This window comes from Tachyglossus aculeatus, chromosome X4, assembly GCF_015852505.1.
Source record: "Tachyglossus aculeatus isolate mTacAcu1 chromosome X4, mTacAcu1.pri, whole genome shotgun sequence".
Lineage (NCBI taxonomy): Eukaryota > Metazoa > Chordata > Mammalia > Monotremata > Tachyglossidae > Tachyglossus > Tachyglossus aculeatus.
In genome coordinates, this window is record NC_052098.1 from 12,468,801 (window position 1) to 12,483,911 (window position 15,111).

The 15,111-nt window shown below is 39.4% G+C and overlaps 1 protein-coding gene and 1 non-coding gene across 3 annotated transcripts in view; both read left to right on the top strand.

The window, feature by feature from the left end:
- TRPM3 (transient receptor potential cation channel subfamily M member 3) overlaps positions 1–15,111 on the top strand; it is a 617,739-nt gene that overhangs the window by 361,573 nt on the left and 241,055 nt on the right. The gene's annotated exons all lie outside the window — the stretch shown is intronic.
- LOC119948617 lies at positions 6,051–6,188 on the top strand. The gene has a single exon (XR_005457001.1). It is a non-coding gene; the product is annotated as a small nucleolar RNA SNORA7 (small nucleolar RNA).

Below are 15,111 nucleotides of genomic sequence, written 5' to 3' on the forward strand. Positions count from 1 at the left end.
GCTATTGAAGAGTCTATTCCGGTCATAATGATTTGAACCATTAAAATGTTTAAATGATTAAAATGACTTTCCGGATAGATGTTTTTGCTGACTGATAGATTTTATGAACCTAACAGTCTGCCCACAGTTGAAACAACCATGCACATGAACATCATGTAATCGTAGTCCCAAACAGTAGGTAAATTCTAACGTATTACATGCTGTGTTGGTTAAGTTATCAAATGTCTGGGCTAATTTTTCAGGGGCTTAGGTTGGTTGTATGTAGAGGTATTAGCAGCATCTGTTGAGTGCCTATTGGAGTGCACTGTCCTGGATGGTTGGGAAAAACAAACATAAAGAAATGACACATTCCCTGCTCACAAAAACCTTATGCTCAATCTGATTTGTCGAATAAATTATGTTTCATAAATTTTAAACCTTTTTTAGTATTATGACTAAAAATTATTTTTTAAAAATCTGACAAGAGTAGGAACTGAGATCCAGGAGATGTGGGTTCTACTCTCAACTCTGCCGTTAGACTGCTGTGTAACCTTGGGCAAATCACTTCAGATCTCCATGCCTTGGTTTTTCCAACTGTGGCAAATGGGGATAAGACAGATTGTGAGCCCCATGTGAAACAGGTACTGTGAACATTCTGATAAACTTGTGTCTACCCCATGCTTAGCACATAATATGTGTGTAATAAATGCTATTATTATATAAAACTATTCATTAATAAAAATGAGCCTCCTAACACTGCATGGCGGAAGCTTGAAGAAAATCATTCCTGAAGTATGATTTCTGGTAACGATAGCCCAGTAGAATAAAATCTTCAAATGCAAATGAAACAATTAGCATGACCTTCTTTAAGGTCATTTTAAATTTCATTATTTAAACATTAAATGTGTATTTGTGTATCAATAGAAGTAGATGATACCCAGGTTCAGGAAATCAGAGCTGTAACTCTAAAATGGGAAATTCCACAGGAATTTGATCAAATATTATAATTATGTCACCCCCTACTAGCCACGGAGGAAAAGTAATCACTTTTTTCAGCCTTTTTTTTTGCAACAAATTAAAATCAACTAATCCACTCACTGAGCAGTCTTTGGTGAGGCTGCAGGATTTCAATTATCAGCATCTTTATAAGGGTACTAATCTGTATTCAGTGAAGTCCTTCATGAATTCATATAGAAATAATGCTTAAGTAGTAATTAGCGGGTCCTGATACTGTTGCCTGCTGTGGCTAATATCTGCAATGCACTATATCATAAAATTTCACAATATTTAATACCTTAAAAATACATGATCTGTTCAAGTGCTTAGGTTGGTTTTCCACATATAAATATATTCATGCGCTTTATTTTTCAAAGGCAAATAGAATTAGCATTAATCCTTAGTCAAAGCCAGAATGTGATAATAATTGTGGTATTTGTTAAGCCCTTACATATGTGCCAGGCACTGTACTATGCGCTGGGGTGGATACAAATACATCAGGTTGGACCCAGCCCCTGTCCCATGTGGGGCTCACAGTCTCAATCCCCATTTTACAGATGAGGTAATAGAGGCACAGAGAAGTGAAGTGACTTGCCCAAAGGCACACAGCAGATAATTGGTGGAGTTGGGATTAGAACCGATGACTTTCTGAATCCCAGGCCCATGCTCTATCCACTACACCATGCTGCTTCCCAAAAGTTCTCAAGTGACACCATTTTAGCTAGGCTTCTTACCCTCTTATATAAAATACATTTGGACTGTAGTCTTTAAGCTCCTTGTGGTCATGTCTACCTACTCTATTGTAATGTATTCTCCCAAGTGTTTAGTACAGTGCTCTGCACACAGTAAATGCTCAGTAAATACCACTGATTGATTAATAAAAGCCACTTGGCCTCATAGAGAGAACACAGGCCTGGGAGTCAGGAGACCTAGCTTCTAAACCCAGCTCCTCCACTTACCTGCTCTATGGGCAAATCACTTAACATCTCTATGCCTCAGTTTCCTCATCTGAAAAATGGAGATTCAATACCTGTTCTCTCTCCTATTTAGAGTGTGAGCCCCGTGTGGGACAGGGACTGGGTCATCATCATCATCATCATCAATCGTATTTATTGAGCGCTTACTATGTGCAGAGCACTGTACTAAGCGCTTGGGAAGTACAAATTGGCAACATATAGAGACAGTCCCTACCCAACAGTGGGCTCACAGTCTAAAAGGGGGAGAGTCCAATCTGATTATCATGGATCTGCCCCAGCACTTAGTACAGTGTTTGGTACATAGTAAGCACTTAAATGCTATTGTTGTTGTTGTTGTTTTTATTGTCCTAGTAGAAGTAGTAGTTTTGAGTCTAATATTTAGACTTTGTTTTACATTGTTTGCCATAACTGCAATGCTAAGTTAATCTTTCCATACATCCAGTGCTTTATGTCAGAAGAACTCAGCATTTTATGTGTTGTTTCATTGAACTTGACAAATGTGCATGGATTTTTTTTGTGCAATTTATGAATGGGGAAACTGAGGCTGTCTTAGCTCCCTCAGAATCGTGGTAAAATAAGCCAGGACAGTATCTGTGATTTTCCTTCCTTAGCAATCTTATGATTGTCATGACAGCAGGAGGTTCCAAATCAAGTCTGTATCTAATGGTATCACTATCTTCCCCAATGTCTTTTCCTTCCTATTCCTCAACAGCAGCAGCAGCTGGAATCTCTCATAAATGAGGGTGACTTTTGATTTTATTAGGGCTATTCATTTGTTTATATGAGACTAATAAAGCCCATGCAAAACTAGAGAAGTGTAGTGGAGCTTGGACAAATATTTCCATTGGGGTGATTCAAGGATCTTAATTCACTGCTGTTTCAGATTTCTATGTCCTTGGCAGGTCGAGGATACACAAAACTAGATCTGAGGTACATTTTTTTTATCACTCTATGGTCAAGACACCCCCCCCACCCCCGTTATCTATTTTGCTTTTTGTTAAGTTATCCGTAAGGTCATCTTCAAAAGTGTTGTCTTGGGACTCTTAACTTTGCCCCCTAGCTTCATTGAAAGTAAGCATTTCTCTTGAGCCTAGAATGAGAACATAAGAAATGCTGTGTGCATTCAGTCCAGTACTGCTATATCCTGGTTACCACTCTTAATTGGTTCCATGAAAATAGTGCTAAATAAAAGAGTGCTAAATGAAGTATAGCTTCCCGTAGGATATAAAGTGAAATATTTTCCCAAGATCCATAAAATGGACCAAAACAATGTGAATACATTAAAAATAGCGATAAACACAGAGTAACTACAGATATATCATGAAATAGTACTGTGAATATGTACCAATAAAGATTTTAAATCATCCTCATGTGCAAATGTAAATATAGTACTTTTCAGCACTTAGTATAGTGCTTTGGACACTCTAAGTGCTCTGTAATTACAATTGAGTGAACGAAAGTTTTATTAATCAAAAAGGCACACTATTCTAACAAATGAGCTCTGCCATTCTATCTGCTAAATAGATGTCATTGTCTAACACTAAGATGAAATGGGCTACAGTGATTCTATTAAACTCAGGCAAAATATTTCAAATGGAGGAGAAGGAAAGTGCTTAAACCAAGATAAACTTTGCCACATATCAAAGTTAGAGAGTGTTAGAATTAGTACCAGAATTAGTATTCAAAAAGTCACTAAAGAGGGCTAAAAGAAGACATATCTGGGGCTGGCTGCCATTGACACCAAAGAAATTTTAGACAAATAGTGTAGTGGTTGCCTTCCATGACATCCACCCTCCTAGTCAGGCTTGCATCTTCTAACATTACTAAATAACCAGTCACTGAATGATAGTGCTTACTGTGAGCAGAATACTGCACTGAGATCTTGGAAGAGTGCAGCACATTAAGTAGATACAGTTCCTGCCCTCAAAGAGCAAAAAATCAGGTGGGGATTAGAGCCATTAAAATAAATTACAGATAGGGGAAGCAATACTGATGTGTACATACATGTCTGAGGACTGGGGTGGTATTATTATCAAAATGTTTAGGGGACATGGACCCAAATGCTTAGGCAATACAGAAGGGAGGGAGAATAGGATGGGGAGATAAGTAGTTAGTCAGGGAAGGCTTCATAGAGGAGGCGTGACTTTAATAGGGCTTTGACGGTTCAGTAGTAGTAGCAACAGCAGTAGTAATAATTGTCCGTGACACAAAGTCAGTCATTAACAAATACCATAATCATCAAGACACAAGTAAGGAGTGATCAAAGCCAGATTAAACACTGGTGTTGAAAATGTGAAATTTTACTTGCACACTTTGTGACAATAACAACCATATTTTGTTATATCATCTTTTGTAGAATATTCAAGAACTCAGTTACTCTATAGCTGCATTTTGTTTGGTAGCTTGTTTTTAATTCTCTTGGACTATAAGCAGTTAGTACAGTGTTCTGCACACAATAAGCTCTCAATAAATATGATTGAATGAATGAATGCCTACATTGAGCTAGTTTTTCTTCTACCTTCATTGTGATGTAGTTAATTCCTAGTTACAGTAGGAAGCTCAATCATTGGTAAGCTTCCCCTTTGTAATAATAATAATAATACTGGCATTTATTAAGCACTTACTATGTGCAAAAGCTCTGTTCTAAGCACTGGGGAGGTTACACGTTGATCAGGTTGTCCCACAGGGGGCTCACAGTCTTAATCCCCATTTTACAGATGAGGTAACTGAGGCACAGAGAAGTTAAGTGACTTGCCCAAAGTCACACAGCTGACAAGTGGGAGAGCCGGGATTTGAACCCATGACCTCTGACTCCAAAGCCCGGGCTCTTTCCACTGAGTCACGCTGCTTCGTACTAAGTATTCAATAATTTGGTAAGCAGTAACATGGTTTAGTGGTAAGAGAATGGGATGGAAGTCAAGAGACCTGGGTTCTAGTCCCAGTTCCACCACTTGCCTTGACTGCAGTGTGACCTTGGGCAGCTCACTTAACCTTTCTGTGCTTTGGTCTCTTCATCTGTAAAAATGGATATCAAGTACCTCCTCTCGTTCCCTCTTAGACCATAAGCCCAGTGTTGGGCAGGGATTGTGTCCAATTTGATTATTATTCATTCATTCAATCATTTTTATTGAGCGCTTAATGTGTGCAGAGCACTGTACTAAGCACTTGGAAAGTACAATTCACAACAAATAGAGACAGTCTCTTCCCACAATGGGCACACAGTCTAGAAGTGGGGAGACAGACATCAAAACAAGCAAACAGGCATCAATATTATCTTGTACCTACCCCACACTTAGTTCAGTGCTTGACACATACTAAGTGCTTAATGAGTACTATTAGTAATAGTAGTATTGTTAACATTATTTATTTACAGTGAGCCTGTTCAATTCAGTAGATCATTCTTTTACCATTTGTACCAATTTTTACTTTTTTATTATTTTATCATTGATATTATGATTATCATTGTTATTATATTTGTTAGGTGCTTATTATGTGTCAAGTACTGGTCTAAGTGCTGGGGTAGATATAATTTAATCAGACTGGACCCAGTCCCACATAGGCCTCACAGTCTAAGTAGGAGTTAGAACAGGTATTTAATCCCTGTTTTACTGTTGAGCAAACTGAGGTACAGAGACGTTAAGTGACTTGCCTAAGGTCACACAGCAGGCAAGTGGCAGAGCCAGTATTAGAACCAAGGTCCTCTGATTCCCAGGCCCCTACTCTTTCCTCTAGGCCATGCGGCTTTTTTCATCTGGGTCATGCCACTTTATCCAGAGCAAATGCCATTTGGATATAAATGCTAGAGTTTTTATAACTTCTGATAAATTTAAATATGTGCTTTAGCTCAGTCATAGTTGTCAATACTATGTTTGTTCAACCTCAAGTTTCATCTTAAAGTCTTGTCTAGTATCTCGGACATAACACAATACACTTAGAAAGTTTCCCTGAAACATTGCCTCCTCAGTATGGCCTTCAATTGGTCTTTCTTTTTTACGGATACAATCTATTTCATTTGCTTGTTGCATACTGCAAAAAAATTCAATAAATCAATCAAGACAGACAATCAATAGTATTTATTGAGCACCTACTCTGTGCAGCCCCCTCTCAGGGTCACACCTGGAGAGTTTCCAGTACTCTACTAGTCTCAACTGCAGGAGGGAGAGTCAAGCAGAAGCATACCCATTCCATTCCTAGCTTGGGCAGTGGCTAGCGAGTGGAAGGCAATCCACTAAAAGTCAAAACTCACCTATGCTGGGCAGCAGCAGCATGGGAGAGAATCGAGGGCGTTGACTCAAGTTGACTGCATGGAAGGAAGCGATGTTAAGCCACTTCTGTATTTTTACTAAGAAAACTCTATGGATCCACTACCAGAATGATTGCAGATGGAGGTGAGGCGTTCTGGAAGAGATGTGTCCATGGCGTCACTGTGGGTCAGAGACTATTCGACCGCATAAGACAAGACAAGACTCTATGCAGATCATGGTATTAAGCACTTGGGAGAGTACAATAAAGTTGGTAGACATGACCTACCCTCACAGAGTTTACAATCCAATGGAGGATTCACTTTCCTTTAGATATGTATGAAAAACTCTAGTTTTTTTTTTGCGGGGGTTGAGGGGGGGAGTTGTGCTTGCAATAACTGAGTTGGCTGTTTTTTAATAGCTCTATCAACTTATTCCCAAGACAGTCTGGATTTATTTACATCCTAGCATAATTGTAATTTGCTTTTGGTTCTTCAGTCACTGCACTATTTCTCCCAAAATATGGGTAAGCCATTAACTTGTAGAAGGTAGGCAAACATATTATCATTCTATACTTCATAGCATTTGAAGTATTGTTATCATTTGGGAAAAAGAAAACTGTATCACGAGGTCACAGAAGCAAGCATTTCTTCTGGCTCACACAATATTTTCAAGAAATATCTTACTCTAATGGCAGTTATGAACTCCTTGAGTCAAAGGTTCTGCAACATAGCAGGCCCTGGTGCTTTCAATAACTACCCGGTTTGCCTCAGTAGCCTCCTGTTCAAAGATTCCAGAAGTTGACACTTTTATGATTGCATCTGTCTAGGTTTTTTTCTTCTTTAGTGGGATAGCTCTTAGGGAACCCCCAAATACTTGAGAAGACTATCTGCATACCTTCTCTTGGTATCACACTGAATATAATGTATTTTTTTTCTGTTGCAATTCTGGAACTATTTCTTTTGAGATCTCTGAAAGTCCTGATTTTTTTCCCTCCAGCTATCTTTCTATTTTAGTAATCCTTTAAGAAAGCACATAATTTTTGCATGCATGTATCTATTATGTCTACCGATTTATCTTTGCTTGTCATCCAGTGCAAGGGGAGTAATTATCCAAATAACTTGACTAATGATTTTACTTGACTGGTTTATTGTTTGTTTGTCTGAGATATGCCTTCCCAGCTGTGTTCTAAGATTACTTGTTTTTTTTTTTTCAAAGTTGCTTTCTCTCTTCTGGCTCGGATTTTAACTTCACTTTTTTTTAGACATGCTAAGGGGGAGTTTAAAGATCCTCTGAGCTTATTTCTGTGAATGTGCCTTTCATTTATAAAACATGTATATTTTGGGACTCGTGTCCCTTTTAGAAACAAACCTGATCATTCACGGAGCTCTTTAGGCTCTCCAATTGCTTTGGGGGAGCAGGTGGGGAAGGTAGGATAAATAAAATAGAGTATCTCTGAGAAAGTCTATGTTATTGAGTTGGTGCAGTATTCTGGTACAGTTGAAATGCTCAACTCTGAGACAGTGGTTGTTCCTTATGATTTTTACTCACAATTACTACTACTACTCCTGCTGCTAGTACTACTGAACCTTCTTTCACTCTTCTGCCTTCATCATTCAGGATCTGCTTCCCTCCCATTCTCTGTCAACAGAGGCTTCCATCTGCTTTTCAATTGATTCTTAACGTCAACTGTTAGTTACAAATTTATAAAAGTTTTCCTATATAAATTCCCACCTCTGACTTGCTACTGTTGTTAAAATCAGGGTATTTGGCTCTAGAATGCTGGCGCCCTGCCGCATTTTAGGCACTGTTGTCTCTGTTGCTAATTGTGTGATTTTGAAATTACAGAGAGTTATTCTCTTACTCATTGCTCAGGTGATCTCTTTATGGTATTCAGTAAGCATTTATTATTTGCCAGGCACTGTACTAAGATGTGGGATAGATACAAGGTAATCAGGTTGGACACTGTCCCTGTCCTACATAGGGCTCACAGTCTTACTCCCCTTTTTACAGATGAGGTAACTGAGGCACAGAGAAATGAAGTGACTGGTCCAAAGTCACTTAGCAGACAAGTGGTGGATCCAGGACTAGAACCCAGGTCCTCTGACACCCAAGCTCTCTTTTCAGTAGACTATGCTGCTGCTCATAATATGTGGCCTTGACAAGCCTGCTCTGGAAATTGTCTCAATTCTAATCTGGCAAAATTTTTAAAGCAGTTGCAACTCACTGGTCTTGGATATCGGGCTTTTTTTGTAGTTTCCAACTTTCAGTAGCACCACTTACTCCAAGTTCCAAGTTTCATAACCTGAAAAAAAAATCCTTGGCAGGCATTTTACAATGTGCTGCAACCCTGCTTACTTACTCACTTGAAACACTCCCTTTCCCAGTGGGAACATAACTAACAGGGTTGCTAGAGTGCAAGTAGCATTGCTCAAACCACTCCAATCAATTCCTTTGCTCAGGTTCTCAGGCCTCAAGTGTCAGAACTGAGTGCATCATTCCTGATGGGAGATTGCATCATCGTCATCATCATCATCAATCAATCCTTCGATCAGTGATATCTACTGAACATTTATTGTGGAGTAAATACTAAGATCTTGGGAGAGTACAATAGAGTTGGTAGACACATCCCTTGCCCATGAGGAGCTTAAAGTCTAGAGGGGAAGACAGACAATAAAATAAAAGCAGCAGAAATGAGGGCTTAGTTGGGAAGACATCTTGGAGGAGATATGATTTTAATAAGGTTTTGAAGGTGGAGAGAGTGGCAGTCTGTCACATATAAAGGGGGAAGGAGTTCTAGGCCAGAGGGAGGACATGGACAAAGGGTCAGCAGCAAAATAGATGAGCTCAAGGTGCAGTGAGTGTGTTGTCATTAGAGGAGCAGATTATTGTAATAAGAAATCAGTAAGGTAAGGAAGGTAGGAGAGGGCGAGCTGAGTAGGTGCTTTAAAGTAGATGGTAAGGAGTTTCTGTTTGATGTGATGGTGGATGGGCAACCACTTGAGGTTCTTGAGGAGTGGGGAGATGTGGACTGAAATTTTTTTAAAAACAATGATCTAGGCAGCAGAGCAAAGTATGAACTGGAGTGGGGAGAAACAAGAAACAGGGAGGTCAGTGAGAAGACTGATAACAGTAGTCCAGATGGAATATCCTATATGTTTGGATCAACATGATAGCAATTTGGATGGGGAGGAAAGGGTAGTTCTGGAGATGTTATGAAGGTAAAACCAACAGGGTTTGGTGACATTGAATTTGTGGCTTGAATGAGAGAAGAATTGAGGATAATGGCAAAATGATGGGCTTGTGAAACAGGGAGGTTAATGGCGTTGTGTAAAGTGATAGGAATGTCCAGAGCAAGAAATCTCCTCCGGGAGGCCTTCCCAGATTAATCTATATTATCCCAAAACTCCCACATCAGCATTTTCACATTCCGTAAGGACTTATAGCCCCTCAGCACTTATGTATTCTCTGTTACGTCTTCCTATCTGTAATGTGTTTTAGTATCTGTCTAGCCCATTCCTTCCCTCCCCCCAACCCCAACTTATGTTGTAAACTCCTTGAGGACATGCATCACGTCTGTTGTCCTCTCTCAAGTTTCTAGTATAGTTCTCTGCACACAAAAAGCTTTCATTCATCCACTACTCTTGATTGACTGACCTGCAGTCCCATCATGGAATACACTTTGAGAAACTGCCTTAGCAGGGGTAAAGACCATTAGTTTGCTCTCTCCAAAATTACTTACAAGATAATGGTAGTGATGGTAAGGAGAAAAAAGAAAGTATAAATAAGATTATAATTGGGATTTTCTGAGTTATTCTCCATCTTTAACAGCAACTCGATCGGTCGCCACCCTACCTTGTACTTCCATTAATGTGGAAATTCTCTTGCAGAAGAGATAAATGGGGATAAAAATCAGTTTCTGACTCTATAACATCACCTGTCATATTTATTCTAGATTTCTATATAAAGTATTCTTGTTATTAGGCATTTATTAAGTGCTTATTATATGCCAATTTCTGCTTGATGCGGAAGGAGAATATTTTGCAAAAAAAGATAGTTTAACTTCTTTTTGGTGTGAATTTTCCCAAATTCATGAAAGCATGGGCAACCAAGTAAAGAATGAGGACAAATTTCACCTTCTTTTGCTTCCTATGTGCTGAATTTAGCTTAATTCTAAAACAATTGAGTAGTCTCTTCATTTGAATCCAAGAAAAGAAGAGAATAACCAAAACTCTGTTTGTGATTTATGAATCACCAACTTGCTTGCTCAGAGATGAGTACTAATAATCTATTTCCAGTTCAGTAACTGTTGATTTGAAGCTGTTACATTTTGAACTTAACCATGATGTTCTAGTATTTCTGACTGATTAACTCTGAATTGAAATATGAGAGAAAAGTGTCCTATGTATATTTTTTCTTTCATTCATTCATTCAATTGTATTTATTGAGTGCTTACTTGTGCAGAGCACTGTACTAAGTGCTTGGGAAGTACAAGTCAGCAACATGTAGAGACGGTCCCTACCCAACAACGGGCTCACAGTCTAGTAGGGGGAGACAGACACAAAACAAAACAAGTAGACAGGTGTCAAAGCTGTCAGAATAAATAGAATTATAGCTATATGCACATCATTAGTAAAATAAATAGAGTAGTAAATATGTACAAGTAAAATAAAGTAGTAAATATTTACAAATATATACATGTGCTGTGGGGAGGGGAAGGGGGTAGGGCGGGGGGGGCGATGGAGAGGGGCGGAGGAGAGGAAAAAGGGGGCTCAGTCTGGGAAGGCCTCCTGGAGGAGGTGAGCTCTCAGTAGGGCTTTGAAAGGAGGAAGAGAGCTAGTTTGGCGGATTTGTGGAGGGACGGCGTTCCAGGCCAGGGGAAGGACGTGGGCCAGGGGTCGACGGCGGGACAGGTGAGAATGAGGCCCAGTGAGGAGGTTAGTGGCAGAGGAGTGGAGGGTGCGGGCTGGGCTGTGGAAGGAGAGAAGGGAGGTGAGGTAGGAGTGGGCAAAGTGATGGAGAGCCTTGAAGCCGAGAGTGAGGAGTTTTTGCTTGATTCGTAGGTTGACAGGCAACCACTGGAGATTTTTGAGGAGGGGAGTGACATGCCCAGGCCATTTCTGTACAATTCTTTCATACTTTCACATGCTGAAGTTACAGAAAGGTTTTAGTGCCCATAATTTCAGAAAGGAGAAATCTGAGTTTCCCGTGTCAAAAATACCACCATTGAGTTTAGAAATTATTATTTCAATTAACTGTCTTAAAATGGTAACTTCTACCATTTTATGGTAAATGGTAAGTAAGGGTAGCTTTATTGGAAAAGTGGGAGAATAAAATTTTAATTATATTCCTAAAAAACCTTAGATGAGATTATTAGCAATTGCCCTGAAAGTAAAGGAGATTCATATGGACTTTGACAGAGACCTAGACAGCTCTAAATAATCAATTACCCAGTGGCTTCCCAGTTCCAAATAACCTGAAAAGCATTTGCTGTCTCACATTGGACCATATGACATTACTTATGGGTTATATTGTTCCCTATAAAACATTTTATGCCTCAATGAAAGTGCCTTGTCCATTTTGGCCCTCAGCAGGAAGTGCACTAACAGGCATTTGATAAGCAACACAACCCATTTACTCATTATATGTGAAGGTTGGGGGGTGGGTAGAGGGAGTTGAGGGTTTCGGAAAGTGGAGAAGAGGTGGTGAACTTTACCTCTCTTACTCGGCCAGAATTACCTATTGCAGATCTATCTTGGCAACTGATGTCATGAATCTACCTCACATGCCTACCCATCAGACTTCTACAGTGCCAGCTTTGCATCAGTTTGGCACTACAGTTGAGAAAGCATTGTTCTACATCTGTTTTTGATTCTATTTCCTACTGCACTATTATTTCGGGAAGGAAGAACACAGAAGGATGTGTTCAAAAATAACTAACTTAGGGGACATTAAAATGGTACCATTTTGTCTTTGGAAAACAAAGATTGTAAAGCAAATTGTTGGGTGAGGTGAACTGGCGAAGAGGCTGGGTAAGCTGAGGTTGCCGAAGAGAACTGAAAAAGAATCATTTTAAAGGTGGTTCTTCAAAATTTTGACAGTTTACAGAAACCTACACATGCCCACCCACAACTTCTAAATTGTTATCTTCCCTCTCCATTTTCCTCAGTATTCTCTTTCTCATCTTTCTCCTTCCAGGAAATGAAAGCTCCTCTCAATCAGTATTTTTATTGAGCCCTTACTCTGTGCACATGATCTCTATCCTTAAAGAGTTTACAATCTAGCAAGGGAGACAGACCCTAAAATAAGCTTACAAGTAGGGGGGAGCAATGGAGTATAGAGATATGTGCATAAGATCTATTAGAGGGTGTGGAGGGATAAATACCCAAGTGCCTGGGTAGTATGGAAGTGCTGAGATGGCAATAGGAGGGAAATAGATTGGGGAGATGAGATCCTGGTGGGCAGGGTACAGGTCTAACCAACTCGGTTGTATTGTACTCATCCAAGTGTTTAGTATAGTGCTCTGAATACACTGTGTTCAATAAATACCATTGATTAATTATGAATCTGTTGTCTGCTATTCCACTTTACCACCTTGAGCCATTTTCGTCCCCAATTTTCCATTAGCAACCTGTCATGAACCTCTTCCCCATTCCAAGTCTTCCAAGTCTTCTTGAACCAAGCAGTACTTTCCCCCCACCCCCTCTAGTGCTTCCTGTGATAACAAACTCTATGTGCTTACCTCCCATTGAAACTAAAGCACTGTAAAATTCAGTCATGGAGTCTCCCGTCAGGAACAATGGATGAGCCTCAGTGCTGAGACTTCAGGACCAAGATCCTGCACAGAAGAATCGATTAGAGTGCTAGTTTCTATCAAAGCACCACTGGCACTCTCTCATTTTGCCCAGATGTATTCTTGCTGGGGCACAGAATGCAACAAGCGAGTCATCTGGTAGGGGTGATTCACACCAAGAAATGCATTTGTGGCCTTCGCCCACATGAGCCAACAACTGGCAGAATCAAGATATATATATATAGTAATTAATTAAATGTATCTTGGCAGTGCTCTAGGTGCTCCCAGAAAGGAATTCAGAAAAATATGAATTTAAAAATCTGCTTCAAGAGTTAATAGTAAAATGATAGAATGATGGCATGGTACAGTTGACCAGACACTGGTCAAGACATGAAAAACTTTTGAAGGTAAAATTTAGCTCACCTACAAAAGGGATATCAGAAAAAGTCTCCTTCTCTGTCTCTCCTGCCTGACGAGGCTACTTTGAGAGTTAACAAGCTAGCAACCACATGACCTTTAAAAATGAAAATTATATGAAGTCAAGGTCATGATGAGGATTGGTTGAGATTTGAATGGCTTCTAGGTTTTTTGTGGTGTTTTGTTTTTCCGCATTCATTCTCTCACCTAGTGTAGAGGTGCTTTTGTCTGACAAATTCATACTTGGGTCATGTTTTAGAGATCATTCTGTTTGAATGCCAGACCAATATATCTGATTTGGAGACATTATACATAAACAGCACAGAATTAACTTTTAACCCCACCAGAGACAGTGCAGTTTGGAAGAAAAGAGTCAGAGTTGAAGTTTTGCATCTCTTTACAGTCTGGGAAAGAGGGGGTTAATTCTCCACATTACAGAGATCATGGTAAGCCAGTGGCAAAATGTAGGCTGCCTGGAAAAATACCCTTGTTGATTAAGTGAAATATTTTTTACCATTGTCTGTGGATATTTAGCTGTCTCTCACTAAACACAAGAGTTTCATTCTTTGGAGATTAACAATGTCTCTTGTGTGTACAGGTTCCTTTCCAGCCTTAATACACTGTTTCTTTTGAAGGATTTGCTTTCCAGATTTGAACTTTCAGAACTCTGAACACCTTATCACACTTTCACAAGCCTTCTTTCTGAAAATTAAAAAAAAAAAGAGCCTGTCAGGGCTTGTGCCAGTTAAATCCAAGCTCTCAGGGGATTTGTTTTTCTTTTGGCGTCAGATTAGATGTTCAAATCAAGCAGGGTTTGGGGGCTGAGGGTGAATGTCTATAGAACTCTTAATGAGGCTAATCCCAGAACAGCACATTCCAAGTAGCTAATGGGCGCGAGTTCATTGCTTACTTTAATACCTCTTGGGGTAAGAGTGGACTGAATGACTTTTTTTTTAGTGGGCAGTCATGAGTGCATTATTAACAGAATGACCAGCAGCAGCAAAATGTGGCCAACATAAACTGCTGTGGGGCTGCCTTAGATACCACCCAAATTTGATGCTCAGGTAAAAAAAAATGAATCTTTGTCTTTTGGTTTCTCACATAGAAAGTATTTTATTAGAGATTCTGAAGTAAGAATAAAGTAAAATTGGGGAGGAGAGACGAAAGGGCCAAAATGAATTTATGAATTCAGCACATGGGATTGATTTGTCAGTGTTTTTTCCTAATTTACAAGGGGAGGTGTTGTTTGTGGTATAATGAAAAACAGAAAATGAACATGCCACGAATTTTCTTTGCAATGAAGTTGTTTGAATTTTAGAATTGTGTTTCTTAAATCCATATATGTGGCTATCTTTAAAAGGCTTGGTTGTTGTTCGGGCAGCTGATTTCTACTTTTATGTTGGAGTGAAGAATACTTTATCACATTCATTTGGGGGCTGAAATAAATTCATACACTGTGTACGGGGCTGTTCTTTTGGTGAAATGATGTGTATTTCAAAATGTTCTTAGTGCATTGCAGTGGCATGGTGGGACTGGGCAATTTGGAAATGAATTATGCGACAATTAGCACTAATGTTGGTAGTTGGATCTGTGGCAGGCTAAGTACTAAACCTTTAATGTGAAAGCAGTATAAACCTGCCACCTAGTAAATGAAGAACTCTGTGTTTATTGACCTTTTATCTTCCAAATATTTAGTTCGTTAGGCACT